The sequence below is a fragment of the Mauremys mutica genome, chromosome 5 (genome assembly GCF_020497125.1).
Source record: "Mauremys mutica isolate MM-2020 ecotype Southern chromosome 5, ASM2049712v1, whole genome shotgun sequence".
NCBI classification, from domain to species: domain Eukaryota; kingdom Metazoa; phylum Chordata; order Testudines; family Geoemydidae; genus Mauremys; species Mauremys mutica.
Window position 1 is genome coordinate 60,841,805 of NC_059076.1, and position 13,542 is coordinate 60,855,346.

The 13,542-nt window shown below is 39.5% G+C and overlaps 1 long non-coding RNA gene across 1 annotated transcript in view; it reads right to left on the minus strand.

Annotated features, from left to right (window-relative positions):
* Positions 1–10,901, minus strand: part of LOC123371644 — a 163,989-nt gene extending 153,088 nt beyond the window's left edge. Inside the window, exon 1 of the long non-coding RNA XR_006579886.1 lies at positions 10,804–10,901. This is a non-coding gene — a long non-coding RNA (uncharacterized LOC123371644). The remainder of the gene's footprint in view (positions 1–10,803) is intronic.
* Between the last annotated feature and the right edge of the window lie 2,641 nt (positions 10,902–13,542).

The following is a 13,542-nucleotide window of genomic DNA, read 5'->3' on the forward strand; positions in this document are numbered from 1 at the left end:
AGCCTTTCCAATCCTTCTACAAGAGTTTGGGCCCTCTTTGGACAGTAGGTCCTGTTCGTTCGCTGGATTGAAAAGAAGGCCCTGAGTCAGCTTAAACTCAGCCTTTTTAATATCAAAAGTCCTTTCTTTGTCTGTTGGTTTCTGGAAAACCCAATTTGAACCAGTATATGCAAGACTCCCCAGGGGGGTCGTACCTCTCTGGAGATGTTTACAACCTAAGTGATTCACCGTATCACTCTTCTCTCACTGTTTTTGGTTCCTGGAGGAGATGTGATTATAGTCCCTCCTGGAGTTGCATCTAATCCCTGGCCCACAATGATACAGAAACTTAATACAAGATGATCTCCGCAGATATTGCTGGAATTGCATCCAATATCTGTCACAATGACATTTGGGGAAAATATATGTAATGAGTTTTTCAGATTTTTTTGTAAGACAAGAACAGTTTGAAGAGGCATTTGGACTCTCCCTCCAAAAACAAAAAAAAAGCATTGCAATCATTTATAGAAGGATAAATTGCAATTAAAAAAAACTAATCAAAATGATAGAAATTATAGATAGGAAGATCTATAATGTCATTTAGTTAATTTAGTGTCATTCTCTTGCAAGATTGTGTGTGCAAATATCTTTAAAATGTGGCTTCACTCTAGAAATGGGGTTTCCTTCCACTCTGGTCACTGGAAATATTTTTCTCAATCTTTTAGGGCAGCAGCCAGTTAATATTCTGCTTGGCCTGTGGGAAGGATCCTAGCCTGGTGCCACTGCATGAATTTCTCTTCACATTCAATATAACCTGACTAGACACTACAGTTGGCAGACACCAGATGGTTGATGGGAGTCTCTAGTCAGAGTGAGCAATTGCTTAAGCCTTAGGGATATAATGATCTCAAGGAAATAAGATTTTATATGATCATGAATCACTTCTGTGGCCTACGTAGATAACTTAAGATAGGAGTCATTCAGATCACCTTCTCATATCAAGGGCAAACAATGATAGGAGAAATTTGAACTTGGAGATCAAGTGATAGAGGCATAAGTCATGTGGTTTGGGATTTACTGAGCCCCTTTCTATGAGACGGGATACACTAGCAGAAGGGGTATTAACCTCCCAAGGTAAAAAATGGCAGACCATGTTAGGGTAGAAAAGGAAGGAAATGGATGCTTTTGCTTAAATTAAATGATTTGGCATATACATCCAACAAAGCATCGGATGGTTGTTCAAAAACAAGAGATGAGCAACATGAAAACTTTCACATCAGAATTGGATTAACATGGTACAAAAATTCTCCTTGAGCAGTTATTGAAATTTTAAAATAAATTTACGGCAGTTGCATTCACACTACTTTTCATGAACATTTGCGTAGCTGATTTTTCCTCTCACAAATCTTCAGGGAGAGCAAGTTTTAAGCTTGTATGCTCAAGTCCTGTGTGTTTTTCCACAGGAAGTGTATAATTTATATGGGGGACAGCTTTGCACAATTGAGGGATAGGGTTTCTAGAACCCTGGGCTAGAGCACTCTCTCAGTGGCTATTAAACTCAAGCCAGACAAGGATCTGACTACACTTTTTGATACTAGGACCACATTCAAATGCAATTATTTTTCTCATTTTAATAAAAGAAAATGATATATAAATTATGCACCAAGCCAATAAATCTATAATAGCACATATTCTTATTTAAAAAAAAAAGATATTTCAGGCCAGGGCTGCATAACACAGAGAAAGGAAGTAGTTTACAATTTAAAAAATTCCCATGTCTGCTTTTGAAAATGCAGTACTATGAACATAGGGCAATGGTATTTGTGCTCCTAAATCCCTTAGGTGTTTTTTAAAATGTCTCCCCTAAACCTTTTGTGGTAGTTGCTATGAAGAGGGTGAGACTTGAATATATGCTAACTTTCTGGGTCTCCTTGATCTTTACCCATAATGCCTTGCTTTCTTAAGAAGTTTCACATTCACAGTCTGAACTTTACAAAACACTGTTTGGTCACTGGAACCACCGAGTGGAGTCCTGGCAACTGAGTTTTCAATACTAACTCTGCTTTCATTAATAAAAACCAAACTCCTTCTTACTAAATTACATATAACAACCATCAAGAAGGCCCAGCTCTGAGTCAGAGTACCCAAACTGATTAAACATGATGCAAGGCATGCAGACTATAGGGGAAAAGACCAAGCAGATGTGGCAAGGCTGCTAAGTGAGTCTTCAGAGATCTTTGTGGAATCACTTTCCCGTTTACTAGCCTTGTGTATGTTCAACACACCTCCCACATTTATCATTTAATAAAATCTTGATACCATTCTTTCTAAAACATACTAAACTCCCAGCAACACTTCATAAAAGCTTCCTCCAGATCACACTATGCTTATCAGTCCAGTTAAAGCAGAACACAGGAATTTTCCCATCACTTGCTGTCAATGAGAAAAATTTCCCCATGCTATGTATAATTTATTGGTCTAGTCAATTACAGGTGTGATTCATCCCATAAGGAATACAACTTGGCTTTCATTATTTTGCACCTAATATGACATACAGCACTGTACTGTACCATCTATAGTTTCAAACAAACTTCTCATGTTTTACTTGCACCTGTAATAGTCTAGTGATTGCACATAGGGAAGGAGTGATTTTTTAAAATCACTTTTCCGTACTTAATATCTAAAGCTCTTTCTATGGTGCAGTTGAGGGTGGTTTGTATATAATGTACACCCTCATCCTTTTAACATAGCTCATTGACAATTCAAAAGCTAATGTCTTCCCTTCCATCTTCAATGAACCAGCCTGCCAGAAAACATTCCCCCCGCCAACAGAGACAGTTCAGTTCCTAGTATTCTCTGCACTGTGTGCTCTTTTATGCGGCCCCAAACTTGAATATTCTCATTAAGAGATAAACACAAGTTGGAAGAGAAGAAATGTCTAGATGGGTTACCAGAGGGAAAAGGAGACCAAGAACAAGATATAGAAGGAACACAACAACAATACAGAGTAACAAGAAGAGTGTGGAAGCAGAAACAAGGTAGAATAAAAGAACACAGGAATAATGAGAATAGGAATGAAAAGAAAAAGTACAGGAAAAGGGATGGAAAACACTCTGAAGAAAGTTATAAAACAAAATACCGTTTGCAGAAAAACACTAGACGTAATGATATGTCTATCTTATTTTTCCAAGTTATTTTGTTGTTTAGCATAATACGAAGGAAACAGGTTGCATTCTATTCTTTGTTTCCAGTTACTGTTTCCATCCTGCAGCTTCTTCCCATCTTTGCCTATCTTCACTTCTTTCCGTCTCTCTCTTCTTCTTTCTTTGGAGGAAACTAAACATGGCCCTCCAGTGGAGCCTAACTTTTTTGCCCATAGGCCTATCCTGTCCTATTATATAGGAACTTGTACCAGATGTTCAATATGTACATGCGCATATTCAAGATGCAAAACATGGGTTTGGGAAAAAAAAACCCAAAAATGAACCACATTGCAGCAATTTACATCAAATACTTCAGGAATCATCTGCTGGTTCTTTCTCCCAGATCCCCCATAGAGGCATTGTCACGTTTGCTTACCCATTTGCAGATGTCACCAGCCTCCACTGCAGTGGGATACCATTGAAGTCACTGAGAGATGAATCCAAGAGCAGAAGTTGGCCTTTAAGATTCAGTTCCTTATAACATATGGTACTGTATTTTATACCAAGAAGCCTAACTGAGAAGAAGCATGATATTTACAGTATATTAGATTTAACTCTTACAGTAGCCTTGCAAAGTCTCTGGGCAAAATCCTGAATTATCAGTCTTTCTTTCCAGCAAAACTCCCATTGCTGAGGAATGATTGAGTAAAATGTGAGTAAGGACTTCAATATTTGGCCCTGTGCCTTCAACAATTTAGGCTGATGGTGACTCATTTCCTTAATGAATTGTGTCTGCACGGCTGTGATATGAGATTGGTTATAACTAGGGGATATTTGTTAGCTGCTTTTTTAATTTTTGGTAGCAATGTCAGAACTCATAGAGATCAATAGGCTATTAGAGATTAAAATATTTTAAATATTTAAAAGCAGCAATAAGTTTACTCTGACAAAGGAGCAAAATTGAAGTGGCAATATGCTGGGTTCTGGAGGTCACTGCAAAAAAATGGGTGGGTCTATTATCCTTTTTAAATGACACTGTATTACAGAATCACCAGTGCAGAAATGAATTTACAGCAAATTAGCTGAACTCCAAAGCAAAGTCAAAAATGATTCAGGGTCAGAGCCCTTCAGCCTAACGCTGAAATATCCTATTCTTTGCACTGATTATATATACTCACAAAGCAAGTAATAAGGTAATATTCACCATGAGAAAGGATGACAAAATCCAGCTCACAGTTTGCTTGTCTCCTGGTCTATATATCTCTTTGTGACATGTACTGCATGCATGCCTGTGTCCTTGCAGCCTTGTGTCTGTATTACAATTTTGTAGCAATAGGACTGGAACAGATTGCTGACACTATAGCAGCAAGGATATTGTTGGGAGTAACTTGGCAACACTTGTAGATGTTGTGACACTGGCTCTTTGCTCAAGGGCAAGGACAACGGAGGGAATGTTGAATACAAAATGGTGAGAGAAATGATGTCAAGAAAGTTCAGAAGATGAAAGCAGAAGCAGTAAATAAGTCTGAAATTATTTTAGGTTTACATACTTTAAAGTCCTTAGTGACTGAAAACACAGCCAAGAATTGCTTCAGCAATATTCCTTCATAAATCTGCATAATAATCTTTCAGAGGGGCTTTGGTGAAATTACAAGTATTCATTTACTAAATTGGGTTCAGTGTCTGTATCATAGATGCCATATGAATATTCAGTGCTATGAATTCTTCCAAAGTAGGGTGAAGTTTGCACACAGTGTGTAAGTAACTCAAGTAGAGAGCACAGTACTGGACTTAGAGAAAGGGAACATAATTATTTTAATCTCTTTCCACTAAGGATCTAGTGAAAAAAAAAAATCTTTAAAAGATATGTCTCCTACCATAATTCAATAACTCATACACAAGTTAGTCCTTCAAAAAGTGGGACTTCTGATTATATGTATCTGATTTAGGAATAAAATTTTCTTGACAATACAGGACCACAAGAATAATACAGTGTGTTTATAAATTATTTCTGAAATAATACAATGATAGTTGCTAAGCAGATACAGGAAGACTGTTTAATTACTATGCATAGTTATGATAAAGGAAATAATGAAAAAGAAGAAACAACTGTCTTAGAAGACAATGAACTGTGTTAGCTGACAGAAAATGCTTTCCAGACAGTGAGGATTTAGCTATCTGGAGTTGCCATAATCTCTGCTTCTGAAGGATCCCAAAACATTTTACAGGTGAGATTTTCAGAAGTGCTTAAAGGAGTTAGGTGCCCAACTCCAGTAGAAAGTCCATGAGTTAGGTGTGTAAGGGATTTAAAAGTGTCCAGTTTCAGTTTGGCTTAAGTTAGTTTTTTACTGATTTAAGGAATATTGCAATAGGGCATGTTTAGCTTAAAATAAGAGAAATCATGAGTAGACCTGCACTAAAATAATAAAGACGTGAATTATACTTAATTATTTTGCTCCAAGTCTGTGTATAGACAAGCCCTTACTTTTAAATTGTGTTAGCCTCTCTTAATGTTCACTATGGGTATTTCTACACTGCATGAATGAAACACCCGTGGCTGGGGCTTGGGCTGATCAAATTGCAGTGTAGGAGTTTTGGCCAGCTACAGGTGTTTTATTGCACTGTAGACAGACCCTCAAGGCCCAGTTATACTCTCAGTGACCTGGGATTCAAAGCTTTTTATGTATAGGCTATTGGTTAAAACTTAAGATGTTGCACCCACTCCACAGAAAGAAAGGGAGTAAACGCCTAACCTGGAAGTTCTCCTGGATACTGGTGACAAAATTCACAGTAAGACGGAACTTCATCTGAGGCCCATTGAAGAATGTAGTGTACACAGCATCTACGTGATCAGAGAACTATCCTGGGGGGGGGGGGGGGCATAGTGAAACGTAAAATCCAGACCAGGACAGTAATTATTAAAAGCTGCTACTACCAGATAGTTTCTTTGTAGCTCATGTCAAATAAATTTGTGGTCTCAGTCTATTTCCCATTGGAGAGTCATTCACATTATTAACTCCCATGCAAAAGGAACATTAACTAGTACCTTTGTCAGCAGTCTTAGCAGAGAGGCCAGGATATGTCTGATAACATTTCCTCCCTCTGTTTTCTTTTTCTTTCTTCTTGTCCTCCGACATTTGTTTATTTTCCTCATAACAATTTAGATTTTTTGTAATGTACCCAAAGTGTTACAATCAACAGTTAAAGGTATATAAAAATGTTTATATAAGAAAAGTTTGTAACCTCTTAAGGCTAAATCTGTGTCTTTATGCTTTAAATATGAAAAAAAAATACAAATTTGAAAAAAAAATGATTAGGTATAGAGACTGAGCTAACCTCTCAGTATGAGCTGAATCCTTCAGCATAGGATTGAGATACGCTAGAGGGGTGTTTGGGGGAAAACTAGCGCTTCAATATCATACTGCCCGTTCAGTATCTGTACTACCTGCTCTGGGGATAAATTAAGGTCTTCAGGTTTCATGTCTGCCAATCTGGCATCTAGTAATAAATTTAAGATGTTTAAGTAAATTGCTAATGTCTTATTAGCTCTTGTATCTTTCCTTAATCTTTACCACTCTAGCAAGATGGAAAAAAATTATTGCAAAGTTTGTAAAATATCATGGGCAAGGAATGATGAAGTTATTTCCAATTAGAAGAAGAACCCCCCCACACACATATGATAGGATCAGGGCACTGTATGTTTAAAAGGTAGTTTGTGAATCATGCGAAGAAATTAATTTGCGATATGTCAGGAAATTGTTCCAAGAATTTACAAAGGGGGCAGAACTTGGTATCAGACAGGAACTATGATTCATCACGCTTGAGGGGAATAGCAAGGTAGAGTGCTTGGTGCTGAGATTGGGGAGGATGATTTTCTATTGTCCTGAGTGAAATGAAAGATGTTTCACCCCAGTCCACTCCACTCCACTCCACACAAAGGAAGTAAAAACTTGCATTCACTACCTAAGGGCTTTCTAGGCTAATGCTGCCAAATGTAGCAAAAAGACAAAACTTCATATACAGTTTATGCAAGAATGTACTGAGACAGGGCCTGAACCAGCTCCCATTAAGTCAGTGGAAGCACTTCCATTGGCTTTATTGGGAGTTATATCAGACCCGCCATATCCACAGGATCGGAGATCCAGTGAGTCATACTGAAATATGTAAATAAGTTAAAGAAAACGCAAACAGAGAAGTGTTATAAAAAAATCATCCCTGTGTCTTTTCTCTTTTGAGCACTGAATGTTGCTACTGATTTTACGTTGCCCCTGTCATCGGGCCCATCCATCACACAGGTAGATGTATTGCTGCTCTAAAGGTCAGGAGAGTACCATTGATTCAGGATGTTCTTAAGCACATTGAAAATAGAACACCTGGATTTTAGCATACTACAGCATGGAGGGTCATTCAACAGGAAGGCAGAGACACAGAAGGTAAAGGGAATGAATGAGTCAGGAATCTCTCAGTCAAGTCGGGTCCTGAATTCTGAGTCTGTGGCTTGTTACCTTCAGTCTTCTCGTTTTGGAAAACTGTTCATCCATGTACTTAGTAATGCTTTGAAAAAACAAGGGCTTTTCAGCTTTCTTCACTTGAGCATCCACCACCCAGACCCAGCTAATTTTCTGTGGGTGGATAAGTGATCAGCAAATCCTGAGCCTTAACAAATGCAAAGAGAAAAGCAGGCTTTGAAAAAGTAGATTTGCTTACCTTAGTTTCCTGCAAAGGATACATCTTAAAAAACAAACAAACTGAATTTAGGGCTTGTGAAAGGTGTTGTGTTAACTGAAGTGGAAACTGAATCCCTCGTTATTATCCACAGGAAGACAAAGGGGCAACAGGGTAAGCTTCTTCACACTGCCGCATGCATATATTTCAGATTTTAGAGGTTCTTGATTTCTTTTCTAAGAATCTCAAAAAAGGTGCCGAAAGTGTTGTCTTTTTGTGATGTAGCCATTGGTCTGATAAGTCTAACTCCAACAAACCATTTCACATACATCACTGAACAAGCATCGGAGGACAATGAATTTCATTCTCTTCTGTATACTAAACTGAATCAAATTGGAAGTTGTTACCAGAAATGCAGAGATGAGAGGCTAAGGTCCTTTGCTTCCATTTGAATGAAATACGATAAATCAAATATAGCCTCATTTTGTTGTTATTGAGCTTTTGAAACATTTTTGCAATACTTTTTTTCATATTGTGTTATATTCTTCACTTTATTAAACATACATATTTATATCACATGAGTGCCCAAAGGACCAATCAGGATCAGGGCCCCACTGTACTAATTGGTGTACAAATATATGTAAAGACATGGCCCGGACCCAAAGAGATTATGTTATATCATCACTACTATCATATTATTCAAAAGGCATAATGAATAATAACCAGTTCTACAATATTTTGCTGCTTAGTGAGTACATTGATTATGCTTAGTATAAGTTTGAGGAACAGCTTTCTTTAGTCTCAAATTTGCGACAGTTCCCCTTCTATTTGGCAGCACATTAATGGAAATGGAAATTTGCCTCATTCTAAATGTCAGAATAATAGAGCACCAAAAACAATTCAGTCATGTCTTTCAAACCACGCACATATGGTTCAGCACCAAATGTCATTATTCTTCCCCACTTCTTTTCCATTTGTCGCTGTCTTTGTTGATTGTCATTGTTTGGGTTACAATTTTCTCAAAGGCTTAGGGCATAGCCCGCGGCAGTGCCAAGATAGGTTATCTCTTCTAGCCAAAGGCCTGATATTCTGTGCTCAATAGCCTAAACAAGAACCCCAATTGCAAGAGTCCCAGGATTTAGACATCAAACAATGCCTGTTTTAAAATACTCCTTCAAAGTTCAATAAAGTTCTTTTCAATTACATTTTTTCTCATACAACTCAGAACTTGTCATTCCCTACACTGACTTCATACACAATCTTAACCAACTTAAGATACACTGATATGGAAAAACAACAAGGAGTCCGGTGGCACCTTAAAGACTAACAGATTTATTTGGGCATAAGCTTTCGTGGGTAAAACCCCCCACTTCTTCAGATGCACGGAGTGAAAGTTACAGATGCAGACATTATATAATGACACATGAAGAAAAGGGAGTACCTCGCAAGTGGAGAACCAGTGCTGACAGGGCCAATTCGATCAGGGGGGATGTGGTCCACTCCCAATAATAGATGAGGAGATGTCAATTCTAGGAGAGGCAAAGCTGCTTCTGTAATGAGCCAGCCACTCCCAGTCCCTACTCAACCCCAGATTAATGGTGTTAAATTTGCAAATTAATTTTAGTTCTGCTGTTTCTCTTTGAAATCTGTTTCTGAAGTTTTTTTGTTTAAGAATAGTGACTTTTAAATCTGTTACAGAATGACATGGGAGATTGAAGTGTTCACTACTGGCTTTTGTATGTTACAATTCCTGATGTCCAATGTGTGTCCATTTGTGGACACTGATATGGAAAAACATATATATTGACTATACTTTTTCTTGCCATACATAGAGAAACTCATATAAAACTTTGGAAACATTTTAATTAGCAACTATCCAGTCTTAATGGCAAGATTTTTTTGTTTCTCTTCCCTTGTTCATTAGTACTAAGATGTAGTGCATGAAAAGAGTAATTTTGCTCTTCTCAAGTTATAGTCTGTCTGTGATACAAAATCATATATATTTATGTAGTGCCTAAAAATGTGCCATCAGCTTTCTACACTTAAAGGCAGATACATGCCCTGTCTAAAAAAATATTACATTCAAATGATAGAAATCATGCAACAAGTAAGAGCTACAACAAATGGGGAAAACATACAAGAGTCATAAAAATCAGACACACAAAAACTATCTTGAAAAAACATTATTAAGGTAGCAAAGTCAATCATTCCAAATAGAGGAAACACCAGCATTTAAGTTGCCTCTGCAACCTTAACTCTCTGCTTTGAATGAATGCATTATGATACAGTCTTTAATGGCATGATCACATACTATTTTTTCTACAGAAACCCTTGTTCAGTGCTCAGGATGGATGGTGTATAATAAATAAGCAACTATATTTTATTAGTGCTCTATGCCTTATTTACTACAATGTATATTAAACAAACCATGTGCTTAAAACAGAATTATTAATTTCCTCATGGGCTTTTCCATGACATTTATCACTTTAGTATCTGAATGCTACACTGAGATAATTAGTTTATCTTCTTAACACTCCTGTGAGGTCATGATGAGCTATTATAGTTTTGGGGTTTACTCTGTACTCCAAACCCCTCAGCTGCCAGTAGCATACCCAGTGTACTAGGACTTGGAGGAAAGCACTGTAGGTGCTTCAGCAGCCAGGCCTTGTAGGAGCTAACCCTGGCGGGTTCTAATAACTACTCAAACACACGACTAAGGAAGAGGTTTTAGAGTTGCTAGAAAGGGGAAGGTTGCAAATACCCTATATGAGAAGACTTAACCAGTTACAGTTCAAACCATTTGAGTACCTGTGGGAGTCCAACTGAGAGTCAGAGCTCTTCAGGCCTATGACTTCAGGTGCCTTCTCCACTTCAGTCTCTATTCAAGGAAATAAGCATTTGCAGGTTTCCAAGCCAGGCTCAGAGTATCTCATTGAGGACCCTTTGCACTGGTTCCCTTCCCACCTGCTGCTGCTGCTGCTCCTCCCCCATTAGTCCCACACAGAGCTGCACGCACCTGTGCTGTCAGGCAGTCACAGTCTGTTCCACATGCAGCTTTGTCCACAATTCTTCTGGCTTCTCTCTAGCTCCCTGCAGCCACGTGGTTCCCCTCCCATTGCCAAAGAACCCAGCCACTTCCTGGTTCATGACCTTTCTCTGGTCAGGGGAAGAGGAAGTGCAATGGGCAGGGGGGCTGATGGGAGTTGTAGTCCCCTGCTTTGCAGATCCATCACACTATTATTCCCATTTTACAGATAGGGAGCTATTTCATGGCGAGATTAATGTCAGAAGTATCCACTAATTTTGAGTCACCAATTTGAGATATCCAGGACCAAATTTTTCAAAGCACTTAGCATTACATAGCACTTTATATATTCAAGAACAGCTCACATTGACTTCAGTTGCAGTTCAGCACTGAGCACTTCTGTGAATCAGATCCAGTTAATGACCACCTGTAAACAGTTTGGTTTAAGTAACTTGCTTAGCGTCACACAGGAACTCTGTGACAGAGGAAAGGACAGAATCCAGTTCCCCAGTGCAGCATTCAAATGTCTTAACCATGAGACTTTCCTTTTCTTGCTGCAGTCTCCTGCCTCATTCACTACACACACCTTCCAACTTCTGCAACAAATGAGGCAGAGTTCCTATGGACAACAGCCTTCTTCCTCAAACAAGTCTGATTCATGCTGAAAGCAAGTCCAGCCTGTGTACTGAATGGGGAAGGGGCCATGTCAAACAAAAAATAGTATGTAATCATGTAATTAAAGACAATACATTATGAATCATAATGCATAAAAAGAGAGTGAATTAAGGTTGCACAGGCAGCCTTGATTCTGGCATTTCCTAACTTTTGAGTACTTGACTTTGCAATCTTAATAATTGTTTAAATATATATTTTTGTGTGTAGTTTCCTAGGTTTTTAAAAAGCAAATAGAAAAAAACAGAAATGTCACCCTGTGGCATCCTATTCATGACCACATGAGTCATCAAGGGACTGGAACGTTTAGATCTACTGCACAGACATCTGCCATTTGATCTAACAGACTAAATGATAGCAATAGTATGTTGTCATCCTCTGAGTTGACCAACACTGGAGGGCAATGACACACTTTCCCTGTGGGTTTCACAGTTAGCAGAGGAATAGGGAGACTCGGGAATTTTAGATTCCATTTTAGAATCTGGAGGGGAGAGTTCTCTAATGGACACAGACTCTTCTGCCTGCTTCTTCCAAGTATTATTCCTTCTGTCCTATCCCCTCTAACCTTTCCCTGTTCTGTTTCTTCCCCACCCCTGGCTCCTTGTTCCAGTCCCACCTCAGGCTCAGTCTCCTTGTCCAGCCATCCTCATCTCCCCTCTGAACTTGCCAGTCCCTGGGAACATGTCCCAGTCTCCTCCCAGCTCCCAGTTTTTTTCCCTCCCATTCCCACTCTCCTTGCCCAGACAGTCCCAGTTTTCCCCTCTCACCTTCTTATACAATCAGTCTCTCCCTCCTGATTCTCAGTCCTGTTCTCCTTCCCCAGTTTTCTCATCCAATCTCAGTCTCCCCACCACTCCCATGGCTTCTTTTCCTAGTCTCTTTGCTCAGCTAGTGCCAGTTCTCCATCCCTCATTCCAGTTGCTTGTCACATCTGTCTCCCTTCCTCCCTGCTCCTGTTCTCCTCACTGGTTCCTAATCTTAGTCTCCTTGTTCAACCAGTTCCAGTCTTTCTCTGTCCTGCCAGCTCTTCATCCATTCTCAATGTTCCTTTCCTCAGGCAACTGGCTCTCTGTCCCCTTCCGCCGATTTTTTCACCAGCCCTCAGTCCCAGACCCCAATCCCCAGGTCCCAGTCCCAGTTTAGCTGACCAGTCAGTCCCATTCTCCCCCTTCCAGTCATAGGTTCTCTCTCACCCCTCCAGTCCCAGTCTCACCAGACTCCTTGTCTCTGTCTTTTCTTATCACTCCTGCTGATCTGGCTTTTGTCCACTCTGCATTCAGATCATATGGTTTTATCTTCCATGATGCCTAGGTGCCAGGCAGGGCTCACTGAGAACACAGGAGAGACAGGCTCCCTGCTTTCAGTTTTGGTGGCTGATCCATCACCAGCTCAGAGCAGCTGGGAGCAATAAAAGTCCATCTGAAAGTCCTTCTGAGCTCCCCCATTCCTGGGCTGGGGAACGCTTAGTCGGTCTATGGGGACGGCATATACACAGTCTGGTCAGCACTAGGAACTTTGAGAGGCTCAAGCATTATCTGTGTGGAAGGAATCTTTGGTGATTTTAGCTACTAAAATCTAAGAAGCCTCTACTGAGCAAGCGCAAACCATGATTTTTTCAGAGGTTCCTAACTTGGTCTAATTTGGGTGGATTTTCAGAGGATTGACAAAAAGCACACACTGGCACGCAGAGACCCTCTCCCTTCAAATTTCAAGTGCCTGCTCCACCATGAGGGGATGCTAGACCATTGCAAAGAAAAGATCTCAATAATATTTTTAACATGGGGAAAACAATGTATTTGCCCCTAGCCTTGTTCTCAGAAGTGGCTGAACAACAACAAAAGAAAAAACACAAAATCAGCCTGAGACAGACACCCAGCATGGAAAATTTTGGACCAAATGATTACAAACTGCAAATAGGGTCATATGATAGTTGAGCACCCATAGTCATAGGTGGAGCAACTAGCCCCACCTATAATAATATTATGCAGTTACTTACACAGCAGCCATGAGGTGCAGCAGCTGCGTTGCCACAGGAACCATCAACACGGGTTCCATCTT